A 17,960-nucleotide genomic window follows, 5' to 3' on the forward strand; every position below is an offset into this window, starting at 1 on the left:
TTTCGGATGGAACGTTGTGTATATTTTGTTAAATTCATCTTGTCATTTAAGGTCAATGTTTCCTTGTTGATTTTCTGTCTGGATGATATATCCATTGATAAAAGTGGGGTATTAAAGCCCTCTACAATTATGTATTGCTTTTTATTCTCCCTTTAGGTCTATTAATATTTCTTTGTATATAGGTGCTCCTATGTTAGGTGCATAAATATCTAAAATTATTATAGGCATACCTTGGAAATACTGTGAGCTTGGTTCAAGATCACTTCAATAAAGTGAATATTGCAATAAAGTGAGTCACATGAATTTTTTGGTTTTCCAGTGCATATAAATGGCATGTTTACACTACACTGTAGTCTACTGTGTGCAACAGCATTATATCTTTTAAAAAGTGCTAAAAAATTTGCTAAAAAATGCTGACCATCATCAGACAAGGCAGGGTTGTCACAAATCTTTGATTTGTAAAAAATGCAATATCTGTAAAGCACGATAAACAAAGGGCAATAAAATGAGGTATGCCTGTGTATCCTCCTGTTGGATTGACTCCTTTATCATTATCTAATGACCTAATTTGTATCTTATTGCAGTCTTTGTTTTAAAGTCTATTTTCTCTGATATAAGTATAGCTACTCCAGCTTTCTTTTGGTTTCCATTTACATGGAAGATCTTTTTACATCCTTTAACTTTCAATCTGTGTGTGTCCTTACATCTGAAGTAAGTCTCTTGTAGGCAGCATATATATGGGTCTTGTTTTTTAATCCATCTAGTCACTTCATGTCTTTTGGTTGGATAAGTTAGTCCATTTACATTTAAGTTAATTTTTGAGAGGTATGTACTTTTTGCCGTTTTGTTCATTGTTTTCTGGTTGTTTTTTTTTGCAGTTCTTCTCTGTTCTTTTCTATTTCTCTTGTTCTCTTCCCTTGTGGTTTGATGATTTTCTTTTGTGTTATATTTGGATTCCTTTCTCTTTATTTTTTGTGTATCTATTATAAGTTTTTTGTTTTTGATTACCATGAGGTTCATATATAACAATCTGTATATAAAGCAGATTATTTCAAGTTGATAGTTGCTTAAATTCAAATGCATTCTAAAAGCACTATATTTTAACTTACTCCCCCTTTTAATATTTTTGACAGCCTATTTTACATCTTTTTATTTTGTGTACCCCTCAACTACTTATTGTACTTTTAGTTGATATTACTACTTTTGTTTTTTACCTTTCATGCTAGCTTCATAAGTGGTTTTGTTATATATTTGTTTTTACCAAGAAGATTTTTCTTTTGCATATTTTCTTATTTCTATTTATGGACTCTTCTATTCTGCTTAAAGAAGTCCCTTTATCATTTCTTGTAAGGCTGGTTTAGTGGTGATGAACTCTTTTAGTTTTTGCTTGTCTGGCACACTATTTCTCCTTCAATTCTGAATGATAACCTTGCTTGATAGAGTAGTCTTGGTGTAAGTTTTGTCCTTTCAGCACTTTGAATGTATCATGCCACTTCTTCCTGGCCTGCAAAGTTTCTGCTGGAAAATTCACTGATAATCTTAAGGGGGTTCACTTATATGTAACTAGTTGTTTTACACTTGTTGCTTTAAAAATTCTCTTTATTTTTAACTTTTGACATTTTAATTATAATGTGTCTTGGTGTGGATCTCTTTGGGTTCATTTTGTTTAGGACTCTACATACTTGGATGTCTGTTTCTTTCCCCAGGTTAGGGAAGTTTTCAGCCATCATTTCTTCAAAGAAGTTTTCTGCCCCTTTCTTTCTTTTCCTTCTGGAGGTCCCTGTAATGCAAATGTTAGTATGCCTGAGGTCGCCCAGAGTTCCCTTAAACTATCCTCATTCCACAGAATTCTGTTTTCTTTTTGCTGTTCTGATTGGGTGATTTCCACTACCCTGTCTTCCAGATCATTGGTCTGTTCTTCTGTATTATCTAACCTTCCATTGATTCCCTCTAGTGTATTTTTCATTTCAGTTATGTGTTTTTCACCTCTTATTGGTTCTTTTTTATATTTTATAAATTTTTTTGAAGTTCTCACTGTGTTCATCCATTCTTCTCTAAGTTCAATGAGAATCTTTATGACCATCACTTTGAATTCTTTTTTTTTAAGGGGCCACCACTTCTTTTTTTATTATTATTATTTTTATTTATTTATTTTTGGCTGTGTTGGGTCTTCGTTGCTGTGCACGGGCTTTCCCTAGTTGCCACGAGGAGGGGTTACTCTTCGTTGTGGTGCGTGGGTTTCTCATTGTGGTGGCTTCTCTTGTTGTGGAGCATAGGTTCTAGGTGCGCAGGCTTCAGTAGTTGTGGCTCATGGGCTTAGTTGCTCCACAGCATGTGGGATCTTCCTAGACCAGGGCTCAAACCCATGTCCTCTGCATTGGCAGGCGGCTTCTCAACACTGTGCCACCAGGGAAGCCCATTCTTATTCTTTATAAATTATATTACTTATTCCTATATCATTAAGGTCTATTTCTGAGGGTTTTGTCTTGTTCTTTCATTTTGAACATATTTTTCTGTTTCCTCACTTTGCTTTGGTCTCTATGTTTATTTCCATGTATTAGGCAATATTGCTACCTCTCTCATTCTTGAAGGAGTGACCTTGTGTAGGTGATGATCCTTCTCATTCAACCTCATCCTAGCTCTTGGTTGTCTCACAAATCTTTGCAGTTGTCTATACCACCTGATTTATTCTTGATATGCCCCTGATGTTGAAGAAGTGCTGAGACCTCTCAGTGTTCCAAGGGGAGGAATCTCATTTAACACAAGTGTCAGTCTGATTGGAAGCCAGACCCTCATGCAGTACTTTTAAAGTACGCAGATATATACAGTCCAGTGGAGCCATAATTGTATTCTCTGCTGGCTTCCAGACCAGGAGACCTGGAGGTGTCCTCTGGGTAACAGCTGCAGAAACTGGGGCTCCTGACTAGTGTATAAGCTGCACTCTGGGGAGCCTTGTTGAGCATTAGTGAGGCCAAGAGGGTGGGCAAGGATGGTGTCTCACTGCTTATGTACCCTGGGAGCACCTCCTTAACCTCTAAATGTGTGGGAAACCTGAAGTCTCTACTTCAGGGTGAAGTTCCAGGCTAAGTAAATAGGCCTTTTTCACAGGAAGACTGAGATTGTGTTTCAGTCTGCTGTCTGTGCAGTGCCCTGGTGTTGGCGGCCTGCTGAGAACTGTCTTTCTGATTGTTACAGTCCCATGGAGCTCTGGAATGCCAGCCCTCTTGGTCAACAGGGCCAGGCAATCAAGTGCTGTCCCTTTTGTGAACTGTACATGCCCAACAACTTTAGCTAGGAAGCTGGAGAGTGTATGGTGCAGGGCTTGTTCCCTTTTTTCAGAAAGGCAGTGGGAAAACGACTGCATACAGTTGCAGGTTTCAGCAACACAGCAGTAGAGTGCCTTGTCTGAGTGCATGTCAGCTTTAGGCCAAGTGTAGGAGAATGCTGCAACTGCTCATATTTGCAAGACCCAGCCTGGTGGCAGGGAAGTGTTGAGTTGGCTTTAGGCTGGGAGAGGAATAATACTGCAACTTGTCATACTCGCCTGCCCCAGCCAGGGAATGGTGTGTGTGTGTGTGTGTGTGTGTGTGTGTGTGTGTGAGTGTGTGTGTGCTGCAACCACAGACATTCCCTAGCTTCAGCAAGGTGGTGGGATAGTGCTGTGACTGCTCACCCCCACATCCCAAGTCAATTCTCACATTCTTTTCAGGTGGAGTGATCCTTATATAGCTGTGTATTTATTGTATCCTTGGGAGGAGGTAAGTTCAGGCTCTTTTTATGCTGCCATTTTGAACCCTATTATCTTAACTTTTATTTTCAAGATTGGCTTATCAGATGCAAAAATTCTCAATAAAATATTAGCAAATCAAATCCAGCAATGTATAAAAAGAATTATACACTGCAACCAAGTGTAAATTATCCCAGGTATGCAAGGCTGGTTCAACATTTGAAAATCGATAAATGAAATCCATCACATCAACAAACTAAAAAAGAAAATCACATGTTCATATCAATAGATGCAGAAAACACATTTGACAAAATCCAACACTCATTCCTGATAAACTCTCAGTAAATTAGGAACAGAGGGGAACTTTATCAACTTGATAAGGACTATCTATGAAAAAATCCATTGCTAACATCCTACTTAATGGTGAGAAACTTGAAGCTTTCCCACTATGATCAGGTACAGGGCAAAGATTTCCTCTCTCACCATTCCATTTCTGAAAGTCCTTGCTAATGCAATAAGACAAGAAAAGGAAACAAAAGGTATACAGATTGGGAAGCAAGAAATAAAATTGTGTTTTTCAGATAACATGATTGTCTTTGTAGATAATTGAATCAACAAAAAACTCTTGGAATGAATAATTGATTATAGTAAGGTTGCAGAATAAGATTTTAATGTACAAAAATCAATCTCTTTTCTACATAACAGCAACAAATAAGTTGAATTTGAAATTAGAAACGTAATATCATTTACATTAGCTTCCCCAAAATTAAATATTTAGATATAAATCTAACAAAACATGTACAAGATCTATATGAGAAAAATTATAAAATGCTGATTAATGAAATCAAAATAGAACTAAATAAATGATGAGAGAGTCCATGTTCATGGGTAGGAATATTTAATATTGTCAAGATGTCAGTGCTTCTGAAATTGATCTATAGATTCAATGCAATCCCAATCAAAATCCCAGCAAGTTTTTTTATGGATATTGACAAACTGATTCAAAAGTTTATAGGGAATTCCCTGGTGGCCCAGTGGTTAGGACTTGGTGTTCAAATACTGGTCGGGGAACTAAGATCCTGCAAGCCGCTGGCCAAAGAAAAAAAAAGTTTATATGGAGAGGCAAAAGACCCAGGATAGCCAACACATATTGAAGGAGAGAACAAAATTATAGGATTGACATCATCTGACTTCAAGAACTACAATAAAGCTACAGTCATCAAGAGTGAGATATTAGGGAAAGAACTGACAAACAGATCAGTGGAACAGAATAGAGAGCCCATAAATAGACCTGCATAAATATAGTCAACTGATCTTTGACAAAGGAGAAAATGCAATAAAATAGAACAAAGAGAGTCTCTTCAATAAATGGTGCTGGAAAAACGGGATATCCACATGCATAAAAATGAATCTAGACACAGACCTTACACAGTTCAAAAAATCAACTCAATATGGATCATAGACCTAATTGTATAATGTAAACCCATAAAACTCTTAGAACATAACCTAGTAGAAAACCTAGATGACCTTGGTATGGTGATGACTTTTTAGATAAAACACTAAAGGAATGATCTATGAAAGAAATAATAAACAAGACTTTATTAAAATTAAAATCTTCTGGTCTGTGAAAGATGCCAAGAGAAACAGGAGGCAAGCCACAAACAGAGAAAATATTTACAAAAACACCACTGATAAAGGACTGTTATCCTAAATATACCAATAATTCTTAAAACTCGCCTATAAGAAAACATACAACCTGATTAAAAATGGGCCCAAAACCTTAACAGATACTTTACCAAAGAAGATATACAGATAGTGAATAAGCATGTGAAATGATGCTTTACATTCTATGTCATCAGGAAAATGCAAATTAAAACAACGGTGAGATACCACTTCACACCTATTAGGATGACCAAAATCTGGAACACTGATAACAGCAAATCCTGGCGAGGATGTGGAACAGGAACTCTCATTCATTGCTAGTGGAAATGCAAAACTATACAGCCACTTTGGAAGACAGATTGGCAGTTTCTTACAAAACTAAACATACTCTTACCATATAATCCAGCAATCACATTCCTTGGTTTTTACCCAAAAGGAGTTGAAAATTTTGTCCACACAAAAACCTGGACATGGATGTTTATAACAGCTTTATTCATAATTACCCAAACTTGGAAGCAACCAAGATGTCCTTTCGTAAGTGAATGGATAAATAAACTGTGGCACATTCAGGCAATGGGAAATTATTCAATGATAAAAAGAAATGAGCTATCAAATCATAAAAGGACATGGAGGAAACAAATGCATATTGCTAAGTGAAAGAAGCCAATCTGAGAAGGCTACATATTGTATGATTCCAATTTTATGACATTCTGGAAAAGACAACATTTGTCTCCATTTTTACTGTGAAGACAGTAAAAAGATCAGTGTATGCCAGGGGTTGGGGTGGAGGGAGGAATGAAGAGGTGGAACAAAGAGAAGTTTTAGGAAAGTAAAAATACTTTGTATGATATTATAATAATAGATACATGGCATTATAATTTTGCCCAAACCCATAGATTGTACGACACCAAGAGTGAACCCAAAGGTAAACTTTGGACTTTGGGTGATTATAATGTGTCAATGTAGATTCATCAATTATAGCAAATGTACAATTCGGGTGAGTGATGTTGAAAGTGGGGGAAGCTATGCATGTGTGGGGACAGGAGGTGAATGTGAAATCTTTGTACCTTCCTCTCAATTTTGCTGTGAACCTAAAACTGCTCTAAAATAATAAAGTACAATATTTAAAGACTTACCTTATCTTAAAATATATTTTTTGCATACTGCCTCATGGATTTCAGATTTGTCTGTCATATGAATTTTAACATGTATTAACGGAAAACTAATAAAACAGAAGTTATTTTCCCAGCAAAATGGGTTTTATTTGGGAAACAGCAATTAATTGCACTTTGAGACATGCAATCTATGTCGAACCACAGACATGTCCAGAGAACAAAGGAAAAGAGGCTGCTTTTATAGGGAAGCAGGTGTAGTTGAGAGGGACAGCTCTAAATAAAAGTTCATTGGAGAAAAGTAGGAGTTCATGGTGGTGATGGTTTCTCATTGGCTGAGCTGCACCCATTCCTTATTTTTTTTTTTAATGTCTGCAACATTTATATTAACATATTTCCATACAAATAACCCAACGAAAGTTTAGTATTAGTTGTTTTGTTTGTTTTTTTATACTGCAGGTTCTTATTAGGCATCAATTTTATACACATCAGTGTCTACATGTCAATCCCAATCGCCCAATTCACCACACCACCATCCCCACCCCACCGCAGTTTTCCCCCCTTGGTGTCCATATGTCCATTCTCTACATCTGTGTCTCAACTTCTGCCCTGCAAACTGGCTCATCTGTACCATTTTTCTAGGTTCCACATACAAGCATTAATATACGATATTTGTTTTTCTCTTTCTGACTTACTTCACTCTGTATGACAGTCTCTAGATCCATCCACGTCTCAACAAATGACTCAATTTCGTTCCTTTTTATGGCTGAGTAATATTCCATTGTATATATGTACCACAACTTCTTTATCCATTCGTCTGTTGATGGGCATTTAGGTTGCTTCCATGACCTGGCTATTGTAAATAGTGCTGCAATGAACATTCGGGTGCATGTGTCTTTTTGAATTACGGTTTTCTCTGGGTATATGCCCAGTAGTGGGATTGCTGGGTCATATGGTAATTCTATATTTAGTTTCTTAAGGAACCTCCATATTGTTCTCCATAGTGGCTGTATCCATTTACATTCCCACCAACAGTGCAAGAGGGTTCCCTTTTCTCCACACCCTCTCCAGCATTTGTTGTTTGTAGATTTTCTGATGATGCCCATTCTAACAGGAGTGAGGTGATACCTCATTGTAGTTTTGATTTGCATTTCTCTAATAATTAGTGATGTTGAGCATCTTTTCATGTGCTTCGTGGCCGTCTGTATGTCTTCTTTGGAGAAATGTCTATTTAGGTCTTCTGCCCATTTTTGGATTGGGGTGTTTGTTTCTTTAATATTGAGCTGAATGAGCTGTTTATATATTTTGGAGATTAATCCTTTGTCCGTTGACTCGTTTGCAAATACTTTCTCCCATTCTGAGGGTTGTCTTTTCGTCTTGTTTATGGTTTCCTTTGCTGTGCAAAAGCTTTGAAGTTTCATTAGGTCCCATTTGTTTATTTTTGTTTTTATTTCCATTACTCTAGGAGGTGGATCAAAAAAGATCTTGCTGTGATTTATGTCAAAGAGTGTTCTTCCTATGTTTTCCTCTAAGAGTTTTATAGTGTCCAGTCTTATATTTAGGTCTCTAATCCATTTTGAGTTTATTTTTGTGTATGGTGTTAGGGAGTATTCTAATTTCATTCTTTTACATGTAGCTGTCCAGTTTTCCCAGCACCACTTATTGAAGAGACTGTCTTTTCTCCATTGTATATCTTTGCCTCCTTTGTCATAGATTAGTTGACCATAGGTGCGTGGGTTTATCTCTGGGCTTTCTATCTTGTTCCATTGATCTATGTTTCTGTTTTTGTGCCAGTACCATATTGTCTTGATGACTGTAGCTTTGTAGTATAGTCTGAAGTCAGGGAGTCTGATTCCTCCAGCTCCGTTTTTTTTCCCTCAAGACTGCTTTGGCTATTCGGAGTCTTTTGTGTCTCCATACAAATTTTAAGATGATTTGTTCTAGTTCTGTAAAAAATGCCATTGGTAATTTGATAGGGATTGCATTGAATCTGTAGATTGCTTTGGGTAGTATAGTCATTTTCACAATGTTGATTCTTCCAATCCAAGAACATGGTATATCTCTCCATCTGTTGGTATCATCTTTAACTTCTTTCATCAGTGTCTTATAGTTTTCTGCATACAGGTCTTTTGTCTCCCTAGGTAGGTTTATTCCTAGGTATTTTATTCTTTTTGTTGCAATGGTAAATGGGAGTGTTTCCATAATTTCTCTTTCAGATTCTTCATCATTAGTGTATAGGAATGCAAGAGATTTCTGTGCATTAATTTTGTATCCTGCAACTTTACCATATTCATTAATTAGTTCTAGCAGTTTTCTGGTGGCAGTTTTAGGATTCTCTATGTATAATATCATGTCATCCGCAAACAGAGACAGTTTTACTTCTTCTTTTCCAATTTGTATTCTTTTTATTTCTTTTTCTTCTCTGATTGCCGTGGCTAGGACTTCCAGAACTATGTTGAATAATAGTGGTGAGAGTGGACATCCTTGTCTCGTTCCTGATCTTAGAGGAAATGCTTTCAGTTTTTCACCATTGAGAATGATGTTGGCTGTGGGTTTGTCATATATGGCCTTTATTATGTTGAGGTAGGTTCCCTCTATGCCCACTTTCTGGAGAGTTTTTATCAGAAATGGGTGTTGAATTTTGTCAAAAGCTTTTTCTGCATCTATTGAGATGATCATATGGTCTTTATTCTTCAATTTGTTAATATGGTGTATCACATTGATTGATTTGCATATATTGAAGAATCCTTGCATCCCTGGGATAAATCCCACTTTATCGTGGTGTATGATCCTTTTAATGTGTTGTTGGATTCTGTTTGCTAGTATTTTGTTGAGGATTTTTGCATCTATATTCATCAGTGATATTGGTCTGTAATTTTCTTTCTTTGTAGTGTCTTTGTCTGGTTTTGGTATCAGGGTGATGGTGGCCTCGTAGAATGAGTTTGGGAGTGTTCCTTCCTCTGCAATTTTTTGGAAGAGTTTGAGATGGATAGGTGTTAGCTCTTCTCTAAATGTTTGATAGAATTCACCTGTGAAGCCATCTGGTCCTGGACTTTTGTTTGTTGGAAGATTTTTAATCACAGTTTCAATTTCATTACTTGTGATTGGTCTGTTCATATTTTCTGTTTCTTCCTGGTTCAGTCTTGGAAGGTTATACCTTTCTGAGAATTTGTCCATTTCTTCCAGGTTGTCCATTTTATTGGCATAGAGTTGCTTGTAGTAGTCTCTTAGGATGCTTTGTATTTCTGCAGTGTCTGTTGTAACTTCTCCTTTTTCATTTCTGATTTTATTGAGTTGAGTCCTCTCCCTCTTTTTCTTGATGAGTCTGGCTAATGGCTTATCAATTTTGTTTATCTTCTCAAAGAACCAGCTTTTAGTTTTATTGATCTTTGCTACTGTTTTCTTTGTTTCTATTTCATTTATTTCTGCTCTGATCTTTATGATTTCTTTCCTTCTGCTAACTTTGGGTTTTGTTTGTTCTTCTTTCTCTAGTTTCTTTAGGTGTAAGGTTAGATTGTTTACTTGAGATTTTTCTTGTTTCTTTAGGTAGGCTTGTATAGCTATAAACTTCCCTCTTAGAACTGCTTTTGCTGCATCCCATATGTTTTGGGTCGTCATGTTTTCATTGTCATATTTCTCTAGGTATTTTTTGATTTCCTCTTTGATTTCTTCAGTGATCTCTTGGTCATTTAGTAACGTATTGTTTAGCCTCCATGTGTTTGTCTTTTTTACGTTTTTTTCCCTGTAATTCATTTCTAATCTCATAGCATTGTGGTCAGAAAAGATGCTTGATATGATTTCAATTTTCTTAAATTTACTGAGGCTTCATTTGTGACCCAAGATGTGATCTATCCTGGAGAATGTTCCATGCACACTTGAGAAGAACGTATAATCTGCTGTTTTTGGATGGAATGTCCTATAAATATCAATTAAATCTATCTGGTCTATTGTGTCATTTAAAGCTTCTGTTTCCTTATTTATTTTCATTTTGGATGATCTGTCCATTGGTGTAAGTGAGGTGTTAAAGTCCCCCACTATTATTGTGTTACTGTCAATTTCCTCTTTTATGGCTGTTAGCAGTTGCCTTATGTATTGAGGTGCTCCTATGTTGGGTGCATATATATTTATAATTGTTATATCTTCTTCTTGGATTGATCCCTTGATCATTATGTAGTGTCTTTCCTTGTCTCTTGTAACATTCTTTATTTTAAAGTCTATTTTATCTGATATGAGTATAGCTACTCCAGCTTTCTTTTGATTTCCGTTTGCATGGAATATCTTTTTCCATCCCCTCACTTTCAGTCTGTATGTGTCCCTAGGTCTAAAGTGGGTCTCTTGTAGACAGCATATATATGGGTCTTGTTTTTGTATCCATTCAGCCAGGCTATGTCTTTTGGTTGGGGCATTTAATCCATTCACGTTTAAGGTAATTATTGATATGTATGTTCCTATGACCATTTTCTTAATTGTTTTGGGTTTGTTTTTGTAGGTCCTTTTCTTCTCTTGTGTTTCCCACTTAGAGAAGTTCCTTTAGCATTTGTTGTAGAGCTGGTTTGGTGGTGCTGAATTCTCTTAGCTTTTGCTTGTCTGTAAAGCTTTTGATTTCTCCATCAAATCTAAATGAGATCCTTGCCAGGTAGAGTAATCTTGGTTGTAGGTTCTTCCCTTTCATCACTTTAAGTATATCATGCCACTCCCTTCTGGCTTGTAGAGTTTCTGCTGAGAAATCAGCTGTTAATCTTATGGGAGTTCCCTTGTATGTTATTTGTCGTTTTCCCCTTGCTGCTTTCAATAATTTTTCTTTGTCTTTAATTTTTGCCATTTTGATTACTGTGTGTCTTGGCGTGTTTCTCCTTGGGTTTATCCTGTATGGGACTCTCTGCGCTTCCTGGACTTGGGTGGCTATTTCCTTTCCCATGTTAGGGAAGTTTTTGACTATAATCTCTTCAAATATTTTCTCTGGCCCTTTCTCTCTCTCTTCTCCTTCTGGGACCCCTATAATGCGAATGTTGTTGCATTTAATGTTGTCCCAGAGGTCTCTTAGGCTGTCTTTATTTCTTCTCATTCTTTTTTCTTTATTCTGTTCCGCAGCAGTGAATTCCACCATTCTGTCTTCCAGGTCACTTATCCGTTCTTCTGCCTCAGTTATTCTGCTATTGATTCCTTCTAGTGTAGTTTTCATTTCAGTTATTGTATTGGTCATCTCTGTTTGTTCTTTAATTCTTCTAGATCTTTGTTAATCATTTCTTGCATCTTCTCAATCTTTGCCTCCATTCTTATTCCGAGGTCCTGGATCATCTTCACTATCATTATTCTGAATTCTTTTTCTTGAAGGTTGCCTATCTCCACTTCATTTAGTTGTTTTTCTGGGGTTTTTTCTTGTTCCTTCATCTGATATATAGCCCTCTGCCTTTTCATCTTGTCTATCTTTCTGTAACTGTGGTTTTTGGTCCACAGGCTGCAGGATTGTAGTTTTTCTTGTTTCTGCTGTCTGTCCTCTGGTGGTTGAGGCTATCTAAGAGGCTTGATGGGAGGCTCTGGTGGTGGGTAGAGCTGACTGTTGCTGTGGTGGACAGAGCTCCGTAACACTTTAATCCACTTAACTGTTGATGGGTGGGGCTGGGTTCCCTCCCTGTTGGTTGTTTTGCCTGAGGCAACCCAACACTGGAGCCTACCTGGGCTCTTTGATGGGGTTAATGGCAGACTCTGGGAGGACTCACGCCAAGGAGCACTTCCCAGAACCTCCACTGCCAGTGTCCTTGTCCCCACGGTGAAACAGAGCCACCCCCCACCTCTGCAGGAGACCCCCCAACACCAGCAGGTAGGTCTGGTTCAGTCTCCCCCAGGGTCACTGCTCCTTCCTCTGGGTCCCGATGCGCACACTACTTTGTGTGTGCCCTCCAAGAGTGGGGTCTCTCTTTCCCCCAGTCCTGTCAAAGTCCTGCAATCAATTCCCACTAGGCTTCAAGGTTTGATTCTCTAGGAATTCCTCCTCCCGTTGCCGGACCCCCAGGTTGGGAAGCCTGACGTGGGGCTCAGAACCTTCACTCCAGTGGGTGGACTTCTGTGGTATAAGTGTTCGCCAGTCTGTGAGTCACCCACCCAGCAGTTATGGGATTTGATTTTACTGTGATTGCGCCCCTCCTACCGTCTCACTGTGGCTTCTCCTCTGTCCTTGGACGTGGGGTATCCTCCTTGGTGAGTTCCAGTGTCTTCCTGTCGATGATTGTCCAGCAGCCAATTGTGATTCTGGTGCTCTCGCAAGAGGGAGTGAGAGCACGTCCTTCTACTCCGCCATCTTGGTTAATCCTCATAACATAATTTTTTAATGGTTACACAGTGTAAAAAGGTGGAATTTTGACATCAAAAACATATAATTTGGGGGCGGAGGAGTTTGGTACGTGTTAAAAGTTAGTTATCAGCTTAAAATAGAGTGTTAAAAGTCTAATATGTTTTATGTAAGCCTCAAGGTAACTATAAAGCAAATGCCTACAGTATATAGAAAGGAATCTAAGCATACCAGTACAGTACATCAAATCACAAATGAAGAGAACAAGAAAGGAATAAAGGAAGAAAGGAATTAAAAAACAACCTGAAAATAATGAATGAAATGGAAACAGTAAGTCCATAATATGAATAACTACTTTAAATATAAATAGAATAAATTCTCCAGTCAAAAGGCATAAAATGGCTTAATGGCTTAAAAAGAAGTTCCAACTGGGGAATTCCCTGGTGGTCCAGTTTTTAGGACTCTGTGCTTTCACTTCTGAGGGCCCAGGTTCAATCCCTGGTCAGGGAACTAAGATCCCACAAGCCGCACAGTGAGGCCAAAAAAAAAAAAAAAAAAAAAAAAAAGACCGTCTTGAAAAAAATATCAAGAAGAATTTAAGAATTTTAAAAATTTCCAAGTATATGAAGTATATGTTGCCTACAAGAGACTCCCCACAGCTTTAAGGACACACATAAAGTGAAAGTGAAGAGATGGAAAACAATATTCCATCAGATGAAAACTAAAAGAAAGCAGGATAAGCTACATTTATATCAGACAAAATAGACTTTACAAAGATTGTAACAAGAGACAAAGAATGTCATTATATAATAATAAAAGGGTCAATTCATCTAGAAGGTATAACAATTTTAAATATTTATACACCAAACATAGGAGCACCTAAATATATAAAGCAAATATTAGCGGATCTGAGGGGAGAAATATGCATCAATACAATAAAAGCAATACCCTGCTTTCGACAATAGACTATCCAGACAGAAAGTCAATAAGAAAACATTGGACTTAATCTACATGTTAGGACAGATGGAACAAACATATATATATATAGAACATTTCATGCAAGAACAGCAGAGTACACATTCTTCTCAAGCTCACATGGAACATTATCCAGGGTAGATCATATGTTGGGTGACAAATCAAGTCTTAATAAATTTAAGAAGATTGAAATCATATCAAGTATCATTTCTGATCACAATGATCTGAAACTAGAAATCATTTACAAGAAGAAAACGGAAAAAAAATCACAAAGAAGTGGAGATTAAATAACATGCTTTGGAAAATCCAACATGTTAAAGAAGAAATCAAAAGAGAAATAAAAATAATACCTTGAGATAGATGAAAATGAAAACAAAACATACTAAAACTTATGGGATGCAGCAAAAGCAGTTCTAAGAGGGAAGTTTCTAGTGAAAAAAGCCTTCATTAAGAAATGAGAAAAATCTCAAATAAACACCTAACTTTACACCCAATGTATTAGAAGAAGAACAAAATAAGCCCCATGTTAGCAGAAAGAAGAAAATAACAAAGATCAGAGGAGAAATCAATGAAACAGAGACTAAAAAGAAAATAGAAAAGATCAATAAAACTAAGTGCTACTTTTTCTAAAAAAGATAAACAACTGAAAAATCATTAGGTAGACTTACCAAGGAAAAAAGAGAGAGGACTCAAACAAATAAAATCAGAAATGAGAGAGGAGAAATTACAGTTGATACCACAGAAATACAAAGGCTCATGAGAGATTACTATGAACAATTATATGCTAACAAATTAGACAACCTAGAAGAAATGGATACATTACTAGAAACATAAAACCTACCATGACTGAATCAGGAAGAAATAGAAAATCTGAACAGTGCAATTACTAGGAAGAAAATTGAATAAACAGTAAAAAATCTCTTAACAAGAAAAGGCCAACAGTAGATGGTTTCTTGGGTGAATTCTACCAAACATTTAAAGAAGAATTAATACCAAATCTTCTCAAACTCTTCCAAAATATAGAAAATGAGAGAACACTTCCCAGCTCATTTTACAAAGCCAACATTACCTTGATATCAAAGCCAGACAAGGGCACTACAAGAAAAGAAAGCTATAGATCAATATCCCTGATGAACATGGATGCAAAAATCCTCAACAAAATATTAGCCAACCAAATTCAATAATACATTAAAGGGATTATACAACATGATCAAGCACAATTTATTTCAGGGATACTGGGATGGTTCAACATACACAAATCAATAAATGTGATACACCACATTAACACAATAAAGGATAAAAGTCATATGATCTTCTCAATAGATGCAGAAAAAACATTTGACAAAATTCAACATCCTTTTAGTATAGAAACTCTCAACAAACTGGATATAGAGGGACTATACCTCAACATAATAAAGGCCATATAGGACAAGCCCACAACTAATACCAGAAAGAATGGTGAAGAGCTGAACACTTTTTACCTGAGATCAGGCGTAAGACAAGAATTACCATTCTTACCCTTTTTATTCAACAAAGTACTGGAAGCCCCAGCCAGAACATTTAGGTAAGAAAAATAAATAGAAGGCATTGTTTTGGAGTGGGAAGGAGTAAAATTGTCTCTATTTGCAGATTACATATTATATATAGAAAACTTTAAAGACTCCATTAGAAAACTATTGTATTAATAAACAACTTCAATAAAGTTGCAGGATACAAAATCAATTTACAAAAATAAGTTTCATTTCTATACACCAATAATGAACTATCAGAAAGAGAAATTAAGGAAACAATCCCATTCACAGTACCATGAGAAAGAATAAAGTACTTATGAATAAATTTAATCAAGGAAGTGAAAGATCTTTACACTGAAAACTATAAGACATTGATGAAAGAAATTGAAAAGGACACAAATAAATGGAAAGATATCTCATGTTCATGGGTTGGAAGAATTAAAATTGTTAAAATATCCATACTACCCAAAGTGATCTACAGATTCAATGCAATCCCTATTTTTGTTGATTTGTAGTTATTTATTTGTTGTTTATGGGGGTGATGAACATTGGGACCTCCTAGCCCTGTATCTTGCTGATGTTGCTGTATCCCTCACATATCAGTCTTAATAGTTTTTTTGTTTTGTAGATTCTATGTGATTTTTTTTCACATAAGCCATCATATCATCTGTGGATAGGTACAGTTTTATTTCTTTATTTCCAATATACATGCCTTTTGTTTACTTTTCTTGCCTTATTGCACTAGTTAGGACTTCCACTTCCAGTGTAGTGAGATCAAACATCCTTATCTTGTTCCTAATCTTAGGGGAAAACATCTAGTCTTTCACTGTTAAGTATGATGTAGGCTGTAGGTTTTTCATAGTTGCTCTTTATCAAGTTGAGGAGATTCCCCTCTACTCCTATTTGTTGAGTTTTTTTTTAAATCATGAATGGTGTTGAATTTTTTCAGTTGATTTTCTGCATCAATCGATATGATTATGTGGGTTTTCCTCTTAAGCCTGTTAATTTGGAGGATTACATTGATGGATTTTCAAATATTGACCCAGCTCTGCATTCCCAACACAAATCTAACTTGGTTGCAGAGCTTTGCTATTTTTATATATTGCTGGATTTAAGGAGAGATGGGAGAATTGCAGTAATTCTCTCTCTGATGAAGCAAGATGAAGTGGGATCAGGTGCCCAAGTGGAAGAATTGGTCTTAGATAGGAGCAGTGACCCGTTATCCACAGTTACAGGGAGACTGTGTTGGCACAGATGGGAGTAGGTGGGCAAAGGTGGTTAGAGATTTTGGGAGTTTTCTTCTGATGACTTCTATTTTTGATGTGTTAACCACTGTAAACCGAGCATAGGAAAAGTAGAAGAGGATGACAGGAGTGTCAGTTTCAGAAGGGTTTAATGCAATGATTGAAGGCTCCATCTTTCTCTAGTGGGCCTTGGTGAGCTGCTGAATGTTCTGTAGCAGAGGAGTGGGGTATGATCAGACCTAACATTTGGACTTGATTTTGTAGACAGAATGGATAAGAAGTATAAAGGTTGGGGGTGGACAGTAACCTAGGTTGGAAGTGATGGGACCTAAACTAGGCTGCAAAGATGGAGAGGAGTTGTTGGCAGAGCTAGAATGAAATGGAGTTGGCACTTGGGTGGTAGAGGCAGCAAGGAGAATATTGTTTATTCATTAATTCACTTTATTTATTTATTCATTCTTTCAAGAAATATTAGTGAGAGATAAGCAGTGGCCCATTGGAGGTCAGGCCACAAGCACAGAAGGCTGAAGAGTGAGTTTGCAGCTCAGCAGGCATTGGGGCCCCAGCAAAGAAAAAAACATGAATTCGTGGCCCAGTAGGGATTGGGGCTTGATTGAGGAAGGGAGAAGAGCAGGGTGGCAGCCAGTTGTCTGAGGATATTGGTTACATACAAAACATAGGACATATAAAGATATTAAAATTTTCAAACACAGAATATTATAAAACTATAATAGTTTTAAAGAAATGAAACAGGAGATTGAAAATATGTACAGAGAATGGAAGATAATAACAAATGACCAAGTAGATTTGAAAAATAACCAAATAGGACTACTATATATGAAAAAATATAACAATTGAAAACCAAAAGTCAGTGGATAGATCAAACAGCAAATTAAACCTTGATGAACAGTAAATTAGTGAACTAGAAGATAGACCCAAAGAAGTTATCCAGAATGTGGGTCAGAAAGAGAAACCCAGCAACTTAGAAACAGATGCTTGCCTGGGATTCTAACCCAGCTTGTTACAAACAGAGAAACCTAGGACTCTAACTAGCCTCTGCTTGTCTAGGACTCTAACCTGGCTTCTAGAATATACTCAGAATCTTAAGAATCAAAGTCTATCCTCACCGTGTTTCAGTGGACATTTATCTGGAGCACCGGGTTTTGGTTGGAGTCAGACTCACCAGTGGACACCCAAATGAGCAAGCAGACTGGAGACAAAATTTTTAGTGGGAGATGGGAAGCTTGGTTGTCCGAGTTGAGGGTCTGATGGTGGTTCTGATCCAGATCTGAGTTGCAGCACCAAAAACTGTTAAAGAGAACCAAAGTTGGACAGAAGCTACAGTGGTGAAGATAGATTTTATTCAATAAATTATTGCAACAGCAGAAGAGAGACTCCAGTATAGAACTGGACTCAACTCTGAATACAACCAGAAAAACT

The sequence above is a fragment of the Balaenoptera borealis genome (genome assembly GCF_965194805.1).
Source record: "Balaenoptera borealis genome assembly, chromosome: X".
NCBI classification, from domain to species: Eukaryota; Metazoa; Chordata; class Mammalia; order Artiodactyla; family Balaenopteridae; genus Balaenoptera; species Balaenoptera borealis.